This window comes from Neophocaena asiaeorientalis, unplaced genomic scaffold (assembly GCF_003031525.2).
Source record: "Neophocaena asiaeorientalis asiaeorientalis breed wild unplaced genomic scaffold, Neophocaena_asiaeorientalis_V1.1 scaffold118, whole genome shotgun sequence".
Taxonomy (NCBI): Eukaryota; Metazoa; Chordata; class Mammalia; order Artiodactyla; family Phocoenidae; genus Neophocaena; species Neophocaena asiaeorientalis.
Window position 1 is genome coordinate 600,413 of NW_020175528.1, and position 16,056 is coordinate 616,468.

Here is a 16,056-nt window from a genome sequence, read left to right on the forward strand (position 1 = left end):
TGGCTTCTGTGAGCATTTGCATTTTATTTTCCTATGTTTTGCGTTCCGCTTTATTTCTTATTTTTATTTTTACTTTTTTTTAAAGAGCAAATTTAAAAATATAAGTAATGCATGAGCACTTTTTAGAAAATAAAATTACCTACATGTTCTTATAATGGAAGCAACAGAACCCTCTCCCTTGCGCCCCACCACGGAGTCCTTTATAACACTTACCCCGTTGAGTTCAGCTAGTGGTTACCTGCTTGTCGCTAAAAAATAAGCTTACATAGAGGTTTCTTGAGTTATCTGTTGACTTTCTGCCATGTTCGATGAGGATTTACTCTCTTCCTGCTGCCCTGCCTTCCCTCTCCTGACAAGTTTACACCTCTGTTCTCAAGTCCTGCCCTGGTGAGCTCTGAGACCTCAAATCAGGAGTGGATGAAGGCTTTCTGGGGCCTGAAGTGTATACAATTGTGGGGGGAGGGGAGTAGGAGGGCTGTTTTAGAAAGCCCTACAGAATCAAGCCTTGCAAATGAAAATTTATTTAGAATGGGAAAAAGCAATCACAACAAAAGGCTGGGGCCTTAGAGATTCAGATCCTTATCCTCTGAGATCTTCGCAGGTAATTTATTTCCTGAATTTGCTTCCCCAGTGTGGCCTGGCCTCCTCTGCCCACCCAGAACCCTCCATAACTCCCAGTCCTTACAGGGGCGGTGAAGGTCAAGATGCATCAGTTTCTGCCAATAGGATTTCCTAATGGAGTGAACTGAAGTGTGCAAAAAAAAAGAGATGTCAAGGGTGATGTCAAGGTTTTGTGACTGCTGCACACCTCATTCCCAGCTTTTCCTAGCATCCGTGACAGGTTCTTAGTACGGAGTGTTTTGTAAAGCTGGCTCTGGGCCCCTGCCGGGTCACCAGATTCTCACAGTGCTCCCATGACCTTGGCTGGACAGGCATACCGTCTCTACTTTTAGGAGGGCCCTTCCTTGTCCCCTCCCGAATCAGCACTGGGGACACACAGCTAGCACCCAATAAGTGTACAGGTGAAGGGGCTGGTCCACCTCTGCTTACTCAGACTCAAGAAGCGGTGTCCACACCCTCCCTGACACCCCTCCTCTCCTGAGAGTTCAGTCCTTCCCCTTCCTCTTCTCTGCCTCGTGTCTTTCCTGCTTCCTCTCCTTCCTCCCTCGTCCAGCTCCCAAGAATCAGAAGTGACTCCCTTACAGTGTGAAATGTGCCTCAACAAGGTGACCTTGGGCAAAGTCACTTTACCTCTCCAAAGCCTCAGGATCCTTCTGCGAAATTGGAGGCAACAACTTTTGGGGGAGGATTAAGTGGCTTCATAGGTATACGCATGAAGATGTTTTTTTTTTCCTTTTTTACAGCCCTTTTTTTTTAACAACTCAGAAATTTTAAACAGTGGTCAAATTTATTGCTCTTTTCTTATTATTGCTTCTGGATTTTGTATCATACTTAGAAAGGCCATTCTTACTCTGAGATTTTAAAAAATTCAAGGATAATGATCTTTGGATGGTCTCTTATTGATAACGCGGTTTGTCTCCTAGCAGGGTGGGAGGCTTGAGAGAAAGGTTAGGGACTTAAAATCTGTGTGTAGCATTGGTACCACAGGTTGGGTTCAAATCAAGGGCTAAATCATTCTGAGTCAGGGCCCTGACCCAGGAAAGGAGAGGCTGGACACAGAGAGCAAGAGGGGGATGGGCAATGACTTCTCCATGCAAGGGATGCTTCTTTCCCTGGGGTAGTGAATATTAAGGCTTGGTTTAGGAGGAAGCCTAGCTTCCCAGGTGTGAAGTGGTGCCTCCTAGTGGTGGGAGGTAAGAACCTCACATAATAACCATAATAACTTCACTTATCCCAAATCAAGGAGGGGCAAAAGGCTGTGGTTGAGAAATCCATTCAGGGGAGACAACTAGCTCCTAATACTCTAGATAAGGGACTATCTACATGAAAGTCATGCCCTTTGCTTGAGGGCACACAAGGCTACTGGATCATGGGTATAACAGGGATAATTTTTTTTTTTACCTTTTTTATATGGGTAAGTTTTATTTCTCCTGAATCCTATCTGCCATTAGAGTCAAGGAAATGGCCAGGTAATGCTGCCTTAGGAAGGAGGAGGATTTTACATCTCAGTTTGGGTCCCTTTCAAGCAGAGTCTGAGACAAGGATTCAAGTGCAAGTGTTTTATTTGGGAGTCCAATAAAAGATGCATTACTAAGGCAGCTACTGTTACAAATAATTGGAGCTTGATCCTGCAGGAAAATTCTAGAAAGCCAAGAACATGTAAAGAACGTGGCTCAGAATTATCCAACCCAAGAAAGAGCTGAAGGAGGGAGGTCTCTAAAGGGAAAAACTGGAACTGACAGGTTAGCTCATTTTGAACATTTTACAAGTTAGTTCTAGGCATATAAATGTGATTACCAAATGAGATCAAGCTATAACTATTCTGCAGCTTCCTTCTGTCACCTAATGGTGTCCTGATGAAGTGCCTTCTGCATACTGTCTCAGGCCTACAAGTGTGACCTGAGGACATTCTGGAAGACTTGCTTTTGGACAGATCATGATGGGACTGCAGGCTGGGTCAGCCTCTGTGGTTGGATGAGACCATAACCTTCCCTTCTGAGCTCTCAGAAAGGTCAAGTTTTGGCTGGTGAAAGTAAAATGTAAAAAAAGGAGACGGGTGGACTTTTAAAACGATCAGAGAGGGCAACCTTTCCAATCCCTTTAAGGACTTCAAAGGTGGATGTTTTCTCATAGGCAATGAACAGATAATGCCAATGTGAAGTCTTTCCTACTTGGCCATTGAAGCAGGCCTCCGCGAGAAACCACCATTTGGTCAACCTGGCTCCACTGGCCAGAGTTACTACTGAGTTCAAATGATCCTTTTGAAATATGAATCAGTCCACAGCACTCCCCTGCTCAGAAGTCCTTAGCCGCTTCCACCATAATTAGCATAAAACACAAAGTTCTCCCCAGTGGCCTCCAAGGCCCTCACAAGATCTGCTGTGACAAGCTCTCCCTGACGTTGTCTTCTGACAGTGACCACTCCTCACCCCAAGTCCCCTTGGCTTTGCTGCTGTCCCTTAAACACACTGGGCCTGTTTGCACCACAGAGCCACTGCACTGCTGTTCTCGCTGACCGAAATGGTATACTCCCCCAACTCCCAAGGTAATTTGCCCAATTCCTTAGCTTTCTAACAGGCCACCTACCTCAGACGTAAACAACTAGCATTCCCATACCACCCTGTTCATAGCACTTACTATCTGTCATTGGAATCTTTATCTCTTTCTTGTCTCCCTCACTTAAGTGCAAGGTCCCCAAAGGGCTGAGTCTTTATATATTTTGTTCCTTGATATATCCCCACATTTTTTTTTTTTTCCTTTGGCTGTACCATGTGGTATGCAGGATCTTAGTTACCCGACCAGGGATGGAACCCGTGCCCCCTGCAGTGGAAACAGCACGGAGTCCCAACCACTGGACTGTCAAGGAATACCCTATCCCCATGCTTAGAACGGTGCCTAGTACTTAGTAGGTAGTCAAGAAACATTTGTCAAATGAATGAATGCATTGAACCAATGAAAAATAGAAACAAAATCAGTAAACACACAGTTTGAAAATATCTTAGAATGCAGACTTTCAACTCATCCAGATTGGATTCCTCTCAAGTCGGGAACAATTGTGGGTGCAGAGAGAGAAAAAATAAAATAAAGTGAAGTGGTTGAGATGCATTATCTAATCTGATTCATAATTACAGATGAGTATTAGACTGAGAACTTTGGCTCTTTTACATTTCACCCAATCCTGTGTTAAATATTTACGCAAAGGTTAGCTTGAAAGGCTACATGCTCATTTAAAAGGACTAAGAAGAAAAAAGTTTCCCCTGGTTATTTTAATAATTCAGAATGGTGCTCTGTGGCTTCTGCTGGCATCTGAGGGCCCAAGATCGTAACTGCTTACCTGGAAATAGAGGCCTTGATCAAATATTTAAGATCTCACTAATTTTTATTTTCTGCCAATTTTTTATGCCTGCTTCCCACTTTTTTTTTTTTTTTTTACCCATTTTGCAGCCACAAAATTCACACAGAAATGTTTCAGGGATTATTAAATGCAGCTAAGCAATGAGCTTTTGCTAGAACATAAGGCCAAACTCGGGCCACTGTTCTAACAAAGTAATTTTTCCTTGAATGTACGGACTACGATTTTACAGAGCCCTCTGTCCTATGTTCTGAAGTTTTGTAAGGCAGATGCGTGTCTGCTGCAGAAAGGAATTTAAGGTGCAAACAAAGACTCCCTGGAAAACAGGTTTTACAGTGGTGCAATGAAGCAGTCTTGGAATCAAGAACAGTTGAAACCATACAATTGGTAAGTGGGTCCTTGACAACATGGCAAGATGATACCAAATGGTGCCTGTTTGCTAAGGAAAACGTTGCCCACTGGTGCCACTAGCAGTGGAGTGGTTTTGGTGAGCACCTACCTAGGCTTAATTGTCTAAGAAATGTTCCAGTTGCAGCACCTCAGTGCTGTAAATTAGCTTTCCTGATGGAGCTTTTATATTCTACCCTTGTTGCTAAAACTCTAATCCTGCTGTCCATCAGGGCCCACTTGGTACAAAGCAGGCCTTCTGAAAGAGGTCAAAGTCACAATTCATCGTTCACGTCGGAAAGCACTTTAGTAATGACCCATTGTTTTTTGATGAGGAGAGAGGACACAAAGAGGTTAGGTGGTTTTTTCAAGATCACATGTAGCTGGTCAGAGATGGGGTCGGAGTATCAGTCAGAAATTTTTGTTGCTGTTGTTAAACAAGCAACAGAAACAGTCTCTGCTGAGTAGAAGGGAATTTATTGGTAGGATCGCGCCTTCAGAATTTATAGGAAGGTTGAAAATCCAGGCTTAGAAAGGGGCAGGAAGAAAGCCGTTCTGAAAACCTAGAAAGTGAAAACCCTAGGAATGATCTCTTAGCAGAAATGGTCTAGTGAGGATGTCATCGCAGGGATAGATGAGTAAATTTTAGCCACTTTTTCTCTATTTCACTCATGCAGGAGCCAAGGTTCTGGGAGGGACCCTCTCATTGGCCAAGATTAGGACACACTCCCCTGACATTCTGAGGTCGTGCTGGCAAACCCCTTCCACTTTGGTCACTGAGAGTAAGACAACTGAACTTGCTTCTCCGCTAAGCTTCTCATGGTGGAGAGAGGCAAATCCCTCAAAGGACCCCCCAAAGGTGGTGTTAGGAGGAAGCCAGGGATGCAGGGAAGCCAGGATACAATGAAACATGGATTTAGTTTAAAGTGGGAAACTTCTGTGCAGCTAGGAACGGCCATGAGAAGCAAACAGGAGTTTGCATGGGATTAGTAGGAAGGTTTTGCTTTCCAACCACAGGAGCTCCTCGCCCCTGTCCTCCTTCCTTCTTCTGTCTTAGAATGTGAATATGAGCCTGGAGGCCAAGCAGCCAGCTTGCATCTATGAGGTGACAAGCATGACCTCCAAAGTCACTTGCTAAGACTATTTAGCCACTGGCCGAGTAGACGAATAGGAGTCTGATATGTAAAAAGACACCATGGGGCTGCTATACCAGCTCTGAACTGCCTACCTGCAGACTTCTTCTTTTGTAAGAAAATTAAAAACCTATTTGGCCAGACCACTATATCTGGGTATCGGAAACACACAGCTTTGCCCAATCTGATAATAAAAATTGGTCCTAGAGCTCTGGTCTCCCCATTCCTTATGTGGCACCTTTCCTGTTCTACTTACAGAGACACAATTCCTGCATTCAAGAAGCTGATGGCCAAATTGAGATTAAAATAATCCTCTTGGGCTTCCCTGGTGGCGCATTGGTTGAGAGTCCGCCTGCCGATGCAGGGCACACGGGTTTGTGCCCCGGTCCGAAAAAAAAAAAAATAATAATAATCCTCTTAAGCAAGTAGACAGCAAGACCTGTGATGTATAATATACTCTGAGCAGTGAGGAACGGATGACAATGGCAAAGACAGAGTTCAAAGGCCAGCCCTTCTGCCCATGTCCTCGTGCCACCCTCCTGCCCCCCAGGGCTCTGACTACTGCCATGCTTTTCTGTCTTTTCACCTTTGCCTCCTCTCTGCTCCTTTGTCTTAGCTTATAAGAGCCTCAGGTCTCTCCTGTCCTAAAAAGAATCCACCGTTTACCCAATGGCCTCTCTAACAAACAATCTGTCGCCTTCTCTTCTTATCCAAACTTCTCAAAAGAGTGGTCTGTCCACAACTTCTCTCCTCCCATTGAATCCTCAACCCAGAGCATCCAGCTTCTGTCCCTGCCTCCACACTAAAACCATTCTGCTGATTGCTAATTCCTGTGGGTAAACCTTTGTCCTCATTGGACTGGCCCTGTGTGCTGCCTTTGATAATGTTCACCACCGCCTTTGTAGAAACTTCTCCCTTGGCTCTGTGAGCTCACGTTCTCCTGGATCTCTCCTTACCTCTTGGATGGTGCATCCTGCCTTGCCAGGCCTACCGATCAAGGCATCAGATCATACCTTAGCTACAGGGAGGACACTCTGCCTCTCCCTAGAAACTGAATAGCGAGCAGAGAAACTAAGACAACTAAAAATGGTGGCGTTCTTCCATTTTCACAGCAGTGCCCTGGTGGAATTGCTGAAGATCTCATGCTATATGGGACCCTAGAGCCGCCAGGTTTCTTTCTGCCTCCTGCCTGGTTCTTTAGCTCTCCTGTGGCCTCCCTGCAAATCCTTTACATTATCCAGTGTCAATTTCTGTTGCTGGCAGCCAAAGAGGCCTGAGTGATACCCTGCTCTTGCTCTGATTTCTAAACACATGTGTGCAGAACAGGCCATGGGCCCTGGTTTGTACCTATGTCCTCAGGAAGCTTGCTCTTTAAGGCTCAGATCAAATATTCCTCCTCCTCCATGCAGCCCTCCATGATCCGTGTCCTGGCAGTCAAACCATATTGCTCTTTCCACTTTACTGCCTCAGCAAGGCCCTGACCTCCAGTGGTCCCCGAGAGCCTGGAGTGCTCTGCGGCCCTTTCACAGTCAACGCTAACACTCACATTCAGAGTAGTCTGTCCAGCGCCAGTGTGCCCAGCTGGTCTGTAGGGCCACAGGGCTAAGTCCTGGCCTTCCCCACTAACCTAGTGTCTCCTAAATGGTGACAGCTTTAGAAAGATATGACAGGGCTCCTTATGGAGTGTCAACTCTCAACTTTGATCTGTCTTCTGAGAAGGAGCTGGCAAGAAACGCTGGCGGTCTCAGACCAGAGAGCTCCTGGTGTGAGAGGAACCCGTGCTTTCTTTCCTCCCTTCCATGTTTCCTCTTCTGTGCCAGTGTGGTTTTCCACAAAGCAGACGCTGAGATGGAGTTAAAGGTGCAGAAGTTTTACAGGAGAATGACACCTGTGAAAGAGAAGAGGCAGGAGGTGGATTGGCAGGGGCAGTCGGCAGACCACGATGCAGACCCAACAGTCTTTGCTAGCTGGTGAAGCTCTGGATCTCACATCGCCCACTAGAGGTGACCTGTGTTGAATACAGACCCCTGAACCCCCACTTAGTCATTGGCTAGGGTTTGCCCTGAGAGTAACTCGACCTTGTCTTGAAAACTGGGGCCACCAGAGGGAGGCTGTCAGGAAGCTACGCCCCTCCCACTAGGGAAGCCAATCTTTTCTGAAGGCGGATCTGGGCAATAGATCTCCGTGTCTGTCACACCTTCCACCAACCAGTCTTTGTCTACGGGAGCTCATGGACTGGTCTAGGTCCCCACACAGTTCACGGCTCTGTGGCACAGTGAGGCAGGGGTTAGGGCTGTGCCTGTAGCGAGAGAGAGGTTTTATTCCTATCTCAGACTCTGAAATAATAGCTCAAACTGAAATCCTCCCCACTGAGTTCTTGTACCTGAGGAACAAAAGCTCAGCTATGAATCTTGGCTCTGCGTCCTTCCCTCCCCTGCTGGACCCTGCCCACACCTCCTCTGTCCACCGGTCAGGCTGCTAACGTCTGGAGCAGTGCCGTACTCAGAGGTCTCACTGGCTGAATGAATGAATGAATGGAAGAGTGAATTAATTATGACATGAGGAAGGAAAGAATGATGGCTCAGATAAAAGAATGCAGGAATGATGAAACAGCCAGAGAGAAGATCAAATTGAATAAAGATACTTCAGCAACAAAACTACCAACTGAGTCACTTAGGGGTGAGATGATCACCTCCATCCCCCCAGGGATTCTTTGAAAAATCACTTGACTGCTTCATCCTGGGGCAGCAGTAGTGTCTTCTCTCTCTCCTGCCTGTTCCTCAGCAATGACAGCAATTCTTTTTCCTCTAAACCTACAGCTTTTGGATTAAGTCTCCATTCTTCCCTCCGAGGCAGCTTTGCTAAAGGCACGGAGAACAGATTGCCAGTGAAGGCTGTGTGCTCTCGTATCTCAGACCAAAAGTGATCATTGATTGCACCACCCCGAGCCTTCCCTCCGTCCATCTTTATTGCTCCCTGTTTGCCCAGATGGCACCTGAGCCTCAAGCCTCCAGTTGCGGCTGCAGTCAGTAGACACTCAGTTCTCCTCGAGGGGAGAAGGGTGGGCAGAGTGCTGCCCGTCCACGTGGTCCCCTAAGACTTAGAGCCATGCGCTAATTGGCCTGTGTCTGCTTGGGCAGTTCCAGAGCCTGTAATTGGGACTGATTCTGACAGTCTGTCCCCATCAGGAGAATGTGCTGAAGAAATACACCCTAGGGGAGGAGATTATTTTCCCAAGATCATTTTTGAAAAGGACAAGTGGAACTTTACACTAATGCTTTGGGTAAGACTCCCCCTATTTTTAGCTTCCAAGAGGAGGAAGTATGAAACATATTAGTGACCCCCTATGCATTTGAAATTTTGCATATACGGAGTTAGTCAGCTTTAGGCTAAGCTGTGCTGTGGTAACAAACACCCACATCTCAATGGCTTACAGAAACAACCATCTATTTCTTGTTCAGTCTATATGTCCATCATGGGTCAGCTACAGCTCTGCTCCGTGTTTACACATGGACGTTCCTGGGGATGTTGTCTTGGGGCAGAGGGGAGAAAGACACAGAGAACCATATGCTTGCCCTTACTGCTTTGGTGCAGAAGTGACGTGGCCTTTCCATTCATGTTTTATTAACCTGAGCAGGTCATATGCCACTTTCAAGTTCAACAGGCTCAGGATGTATAGTCCTCCCACAGGTCGCAGGCCTGATGTGGGAAAGTAGACTCCTCCCCCCGGGGAAGGCTAATAGTTTGAATCATAACGTACAGAACCACTTGCATTTACAGTGAGGACTCGAGTAAGGCAGCTCAGATGATCTGGTGAGATTTCAGGTGTGGGAAAGCCTGCACCTGCAGGTGGAGCAGAGGCTGGGCCTCTCCAAGCAGCACGATTTAGTGGCTGAGGGCCTAACGTCTAGTTGGATCTCCACCTCTGCTGGTGTGACCTTGAGCAAATTGCCTGACCTTTCTGAACCTCTAAATGGGCATATTAACATCCCCCTATTAAGGCTGTTGTGAAGATTAAATCAGGTATCTGGCAGGTGCATAATACATGGGAGATTTTATTATGATAAAGTAGTTCAGGCTGGTCTTGGACAAGTTGGAAAACTCAGAAAAAATAGGAAGAAATAAATAACACTAAAGCATTTCTTGCTACTCAAAGACAGCCAGTGTTAAAATTTTGGCATATTTCCTTCAAAAGATGAAAGCAAGGTATTTTTAAAGCTGAAGCCGTTTCTGCGTTTGGGCAGAAGGGCAAGGAAGACATTTGTTTGGGAAGACACCTTGAAAGCAAGGTATTTTTAAAGCTGAAGCTGTTTCTGCGTTTGGGCAGAAGGGCAAGGAAGACATTTGTTTGGGAAGACACCTTAATGGGCTTTTTAGCTTCCCTCCCTTGTTCTCCCTGGCTAGTCTGGATGGGAAACATTGAAAGAAAAGTTTTCTGAATGCTCTGCATGTTAATCAGACAGAAGTCTTTTAGTCCTCTATTGAAAGCAGAGAGGAAGGGGTTCCGTTTGGGGGGCTCTGGAAAGAAAGGATGTGAAGTGTGGAAACTTATGAGGTTATCTGAGACAGAGATACACGTAGGGAGAAAGTGAGGACACCCAGAGAGAGAGAAAGACAACGAGGGATGGAAAGGAAAACAGGCGACGCAGAAAGACTCAGAGGGGGACACACAGAAAACCAGAGAGGAACAGGAATACACACACACTGGCAGAACGTGAAACCCAGTGACACCAGCATCAGCCTGCTCTGGCAGACAAGAAGCCAAGCTGATTTTGTTTGGTCGGGGCCCAGCACATCCAGTGAACCTCAGAGACTAAAGCCTTTTTTAGCTCTCAGCATCTTCCCGCCCTCTGCCGTACAGCATTCCACCCCCCAGCCCGCACCTGCCACTGCCCCATCCTCAAACTTTTGGAGTAAAGGTCTGTTTCACAAAACCACGTGAAGCTGCTGGTGCCTCGGGGAGCACAGACGATGTGTCCTTGTCCTGAGAGGGATGAAGGGGCTTAGGGAGAGGAGCAGGGTCCAGTGGAACCGCGCTGGGACCCCTCGAGGGGATTGACAACGGAGCCAGAGGAGGGTTTGCAATAGCGGGTGAAGGGCAACCCCTAAAAAAATGAAACCCCCTCTTTCTCAGGAGAGCCTTGACATCTCAAGGAGGAGGCTTTGGATCGCTGCCTTTTTGTGGGATTGAGTTATATTTGGATATTAAAAGAATCTGGTGATTGATATGTATTAAATATCAAATATTGTCAGATATCATAAAGATAGCTATATATTGAGAGATAGATATTTCACATAGTTGAAATCGTACTGTCCACGTATTGTATATCCTGCTTTTTCTCCTAAGCATCATATTTCAAACAGTCTCCCACATCATTAAAAACTCTCCATAAACATCATTTTAAGGCATTCACTTTTTTCTTTTTTAACATCTTTATTAGAGTATAATTGCTTTACAATGGTGTGTTAGTTTCTGCTTTATAAAAAAGTGAATCAGTTATACATATACATATGTTCCCATATCTCTTCCCTCTTGCATCTCCCTCCCTCCCACCCTCCCTATCCTACCCCGCTAGGTAGTCACAAAGCACCTAGCTGATCTCCCTGTGCTATGCGGCTGCTTCCCACTAGCTATCTATTTTATGTTTGGTAGTGTATATATGTCCATGCCACTCTCTCACTTTGTCACAGACTACCCTTCCCCCTCCCCATATCCTCAAGTCCATTCTCTAGTAGGTCTGTGTCTTTATTCCCGTCTTACCCCTAGGTTCTTCATGACGTTTTTTTCCCCTTAGATTCCATATATATGTGTTAGCATACGGTATTTGTCTTTCTCTTTCTGACTTACTTCACTCTGTATGACAGACTCTAGGTCCATCCACCTCACTCCAAATAACTCAATTTCGTTTCTTTTTCTGGCTGAGTAATATTCCATGGTATATATGTGCCACATCTTCTTTATCCATTCATCTGTTGATGGACACTTAGGTTGCTTCCATCTCCTGGTTATTGTGAATAAAACTGCAATGAACATTTTGGTACATGACTCTTTTTGAATTATGGTTTTCTCAGGGTATATGCCCAGTAGTGGGATTGCTGGGTCATATGGTAGTTCTATTGGCAGTTTTTTAAGGAACCTCCATACTGTTCTCCATAGTGGCTGTACCAATTCACATTCCCACCAACAGTGCAAGAGGGCTCCCTTTTCTCCACACCCTCTCCAGCATTTGTTGTTTCTAGATTTTTTGATGATGGCCATTCTGACCAGTGTGAGATGATATCTCATTGTAGTTTTGATTTGCATTTCTCTAATGATTAATGATGTTGAGCATTCTTTCATGTGTTTGTTGGCATTCACTTTTTAACAGCTATTGTGCTGCCCTCCCTTTTGCTCACCCTCCCTGGACCTCCTCCCAGCTCCTGCCACCCACCTGCTTTGTTTTGTGAATTCTTCTTGGCTGAGCTAGAGGAGGTGCCTCTGACAGGGTCCGTGGTGGGCTCAGTTATGGAAAACATGGCCTGAGTCATGAGATGAGTGATTGCCATGTCCCTCCCGCCTGTTATGGGAGCTGTCACGAAGATGCTTCCTGAGCACACACACAATTTTGTTATTTGCCATTGTGGTTACTGAAAAGATGAAATTAGAGCTTATGAGCACAACATGTAGGCAGCACCATAATTAGCCCTTTGGAAGGTGAAGGATCCACTTTAAAATAAAAGAAAATAGATTTACTCCCACAATGAAATGGCTGCAATTTTCCAGCTAATACAGAGCCTGCAGTATTTCTGTAATTATGTCTCCTAGGTCTTCTATTCACAGTAATTTCTTCCTTTTTTTTTTTTTCAGTACGCAGGCCTCTCACTGTTGTGGCCTCTCCCGTTGCGGAGCACAGGCTCCGGACGCGCAGGCTCAGCAGCCATGGCTCATGGGCCCAGCCGCTCCGCGGCATGTGGGATCTTCCCGGACCGGGGCACGAACCCGTGTCCCCTGCATCGGCAGGCGGAGTCTCAACCACTGCACCACCAGAGAAGCCCACCTTTCTTTTTCTCTCTCTTCCCTCTTTTTTTTTCCTTCTAAATGAATTCCCTTTGATACCAAGAAGACTAAATAATATTATTTGCAAACAGGAGGAAAACGCACTTCCCGCACATGATGAATGCACTTTATTTTGAAGGGTAAAAAATAAAAGGCCAAATAATTAAGTTCTTAACCTAGTAGAGCTGTGCTGTCTAAGACTTGGTCTTATTTCTTCATCTAAGGGCAGGTGTCCCGAACAAAGAAAGGTGGTTTCCTGGAGGTGACTGACAGCTGTGACAAATCACAGGCAGCATGGAGCAGCAAGGGTGCTGGGACCAGGCGATCTGGCCTCTGCCCCAGACCAGACCTTGAGACCCTCGCCTCGCATCTCTGTGCCTCCATTTCATCACCTGTAAGATGCCTAAAAACCCTGCCTTGCAGGCCTGTGGCGAGCATGTGAAAGTGCCTAGCACAGTGCCTGAATCGCAGTCGGGACCCAACAATAGTACTGATTCCTTTTAGCCTGTGGCCGTTGAGTGAATGAACATTTAACACAGAGAGAGCCTGAGCCGGTGATGACTCATCGCCTTTAGAAGACTTACTGCTCCGGGAGTCCAGAAGACGGCCCAAGTGAAAATCCTTTGATTTTCTCAAAGCAGCATTTTGAGGAGTTTTGCAGCGAGCCATCTTGCAAGACAGGTGCCATTTTACACTTGAGAAGACGGAGGCTCAGCAACTTGCCCAAGGCCACACACATCTTGTAAGTGGCAGAACCAAGACATCAATCCCATTCTATCTGACTCCAGAGCCTAGGCTCGTTTCTCTGCAGCTTTGCTCAGATCCTGTCCTGGTTCTACTGGGTACTAATTTTTCATCTGCAAAATGGGCACGTTGCTTGTGAAAGTGGTCAAGCATGGCCTTTATTATCGGACAGACCCGAATTCAAGCTCCAGACCTCCCATCCCCCAGCTGTATGATTTTAGGAAAGAAACTTAACATTCCTGAGTTCCATCTGTAGTATAAGGACCCTAACAGAACCTGACTCATAATGCTGAGGACACAAATGAGGCAGTGTTTATAAAGCAAGTGTGTGCAGGGCCTGGCTTACACATCTTGTAAGCATCCAGCAAAATAATAGGTTTAATGATCTCTCCTCCTATGTTGTTGTAAAGGTTCAATAAGGTCACACACACACGAAAGACTTTATAACTTGGGAAGCCTAGATCCACACTGGCCCCTGTTACAAATTTTATTTCACTAACTTCCATGCCCTTCCTGGTAATAATGGCCCTGATAACCCAGTATGAGAAAACTATGCCTACAACTCAGTGCTCTCAGCTTTGAACTATCCCTGGAACTGAGGGAACAGTTACCACACAAAATTGTTTGCAGGAGGCTCAGCAGCCAGTGTAGAGGCTTAAGCAACAATCCTCCTTCCTAATTAGTTTCGCTGCAGATCCTTGGCAAACAGAGTCCCCGGTCCCTCCGCACACGCAGCACTGAGACTTGTCAGGGGAAGGGGGGGGGGGAGTGGCTGATCTGTGATTAAAAATTCACTGCGGATCATTAGCCAACAAATCGTGCCCTTTGGGAAGACTAAAAAATTGCCCCATCCTGGGAATATGTCCCCTGATCTGGGGACAGAGAAATCAGTGACTTTGTTGGATCTGAGAGTCAGGTGGTGTTGGGAGGTCAGACCAGGTAGGGCTGGAAGGGAGGTATGACAGACCTATGGGAGCCAGGATTCCTTCCTTCCCTCCTTCCTTCCTTCCTTCCCTCCCACAAATAATTCTTGAGAACCAGTTGAGCTAGGTCATGGTCTAGGCTCTGAGCCAGAGAATGAATCTGACCCAGCTTTGGCCTCAAGGACACAGAAGTCCAGGACAATGACACTGATTGGTCAGCCATGAAAGAGGTAAGCACAGGTGCCGTGGGACTCCAAAGCGAGCTCAGCCTTGGTGATGGGGTAGGGGGATTGGGGGTATCCAGGGTGTATTCTTCCAGAAGAAACGGCATCTGAACTGAGCGTTGAGGAGTGTTGGAGAGACTAAGGTGGAACTTTGAAGAGCCTGGCACTGGCCCGGGGCCACTTGGGGGACACAATTAATTCAGGGAGAGCAAGAATGGAGGTGAGGCTGGAGATGCAGGCTGGGCATGAAGCATCCTATAAGCCAGGCTGCAGTGAGAAGAGTGAATCAGACGGACCCGTGGTATGTTTGATGGCCTCAAATCCTAATTCTGCCATTTAGCAACTAGTATAGCTATGGGCCAATTTCTCACGCTCAGGGCAGTTTCTCATCTATGTAAATGGGAATTCTAACACCTACCTCATAGGGGTAGATCTCTAAGTCAGCGTCTGGCCCATCTGGACAGTCAGCAGACGGTACCTTATTCTTTTCCCCAAGTGTGGGGATTAGAGAGAATATGTGGCAGGAAACCGGACAGGCCAGGGTCTGGCAGGTCACCCTTTCGTCTCTGGTAGAGTCACCTATTACCAAGCCCCTTGAAACTCATACTGTAGCCAGAACCCTAGAACCCAGAGTCTGTTGGTGGGCTCCAGGTTCTAGCCTCTCTGTTGGGGTGTGAGGTTGCAGGGTAGCCCCTCTGTGTTCGTGCAGCCTGGGGGTAGTGACAGTCATCAGCCAATGGGTGTGTGTGCCACGTGGTTGAGGGTCTTGCCTTAGGTAGAATGGATGCTTACAGGCTGAGTGAACGTATGTGGGTTTTCTTTGTATCCTCTTACTAGAGCAGAAGATCTTTGAAGAGGCAAACGGGAGTGCACTACAGCATCCAGCAGGACCTGGCACAAAGCCCAGTACATGTTTGTTGAATGAATGCACAAGCTCTCTGCTTCACCTCCTTTACTCTCCCTCCGCCCCCCAGTCATGCCTGCCCCACTCAGTACTGCAGGAAGCCCCAGGTCATGGGATCCAGGGAAGTTATCCTGGGAAGGAGGTTTCCCCTTGCCCTTCAATGCCCTACTTCCATCTGCACCCACAGAAGATGACAGGCTTGGCCAAGTGTGTAGGAGTTTGTTCCATCTTCTGGGAAGGGCCCCTTTCCATGCTCTGGGTAGCATCTTGTTATACCACTGAGACCCGGGACAGACAGGTGGTAGGGTGGGGCTTCCTAGAGCCATCAGAGGTCACATCATACAGCTATGGCTCCTAATGTCTGAAAACCATCTTTACTTTGATGCTTCCAACCAGTTCCACTTCCTCTTCAGGAAGACTGCCCTGGGCCTCTTTCCAATTTTTATTGGAGTATGGTTGCTTTACAATGTTGTGTTAGCCTCCAGTGTACAACAAAATGAATCAGCCATACACATACAGATATCCCCTCCCTTTTGGACTTCCCTCCCATTTAGGTTACCACAGTGCCTTAGGTAGAGCTCCCTGTGCTATACAGTATGTTCCCATCAGTTGTCTGCTTTATACATAGTATCAATAATGTATGTGTGTCAATCCCAGTCTCCTAATTCCTCCCTCCTCACCCTTTTCCCCCTTGGTATCCATACATTTGTTCTCTATCTCTATGTCTCTATT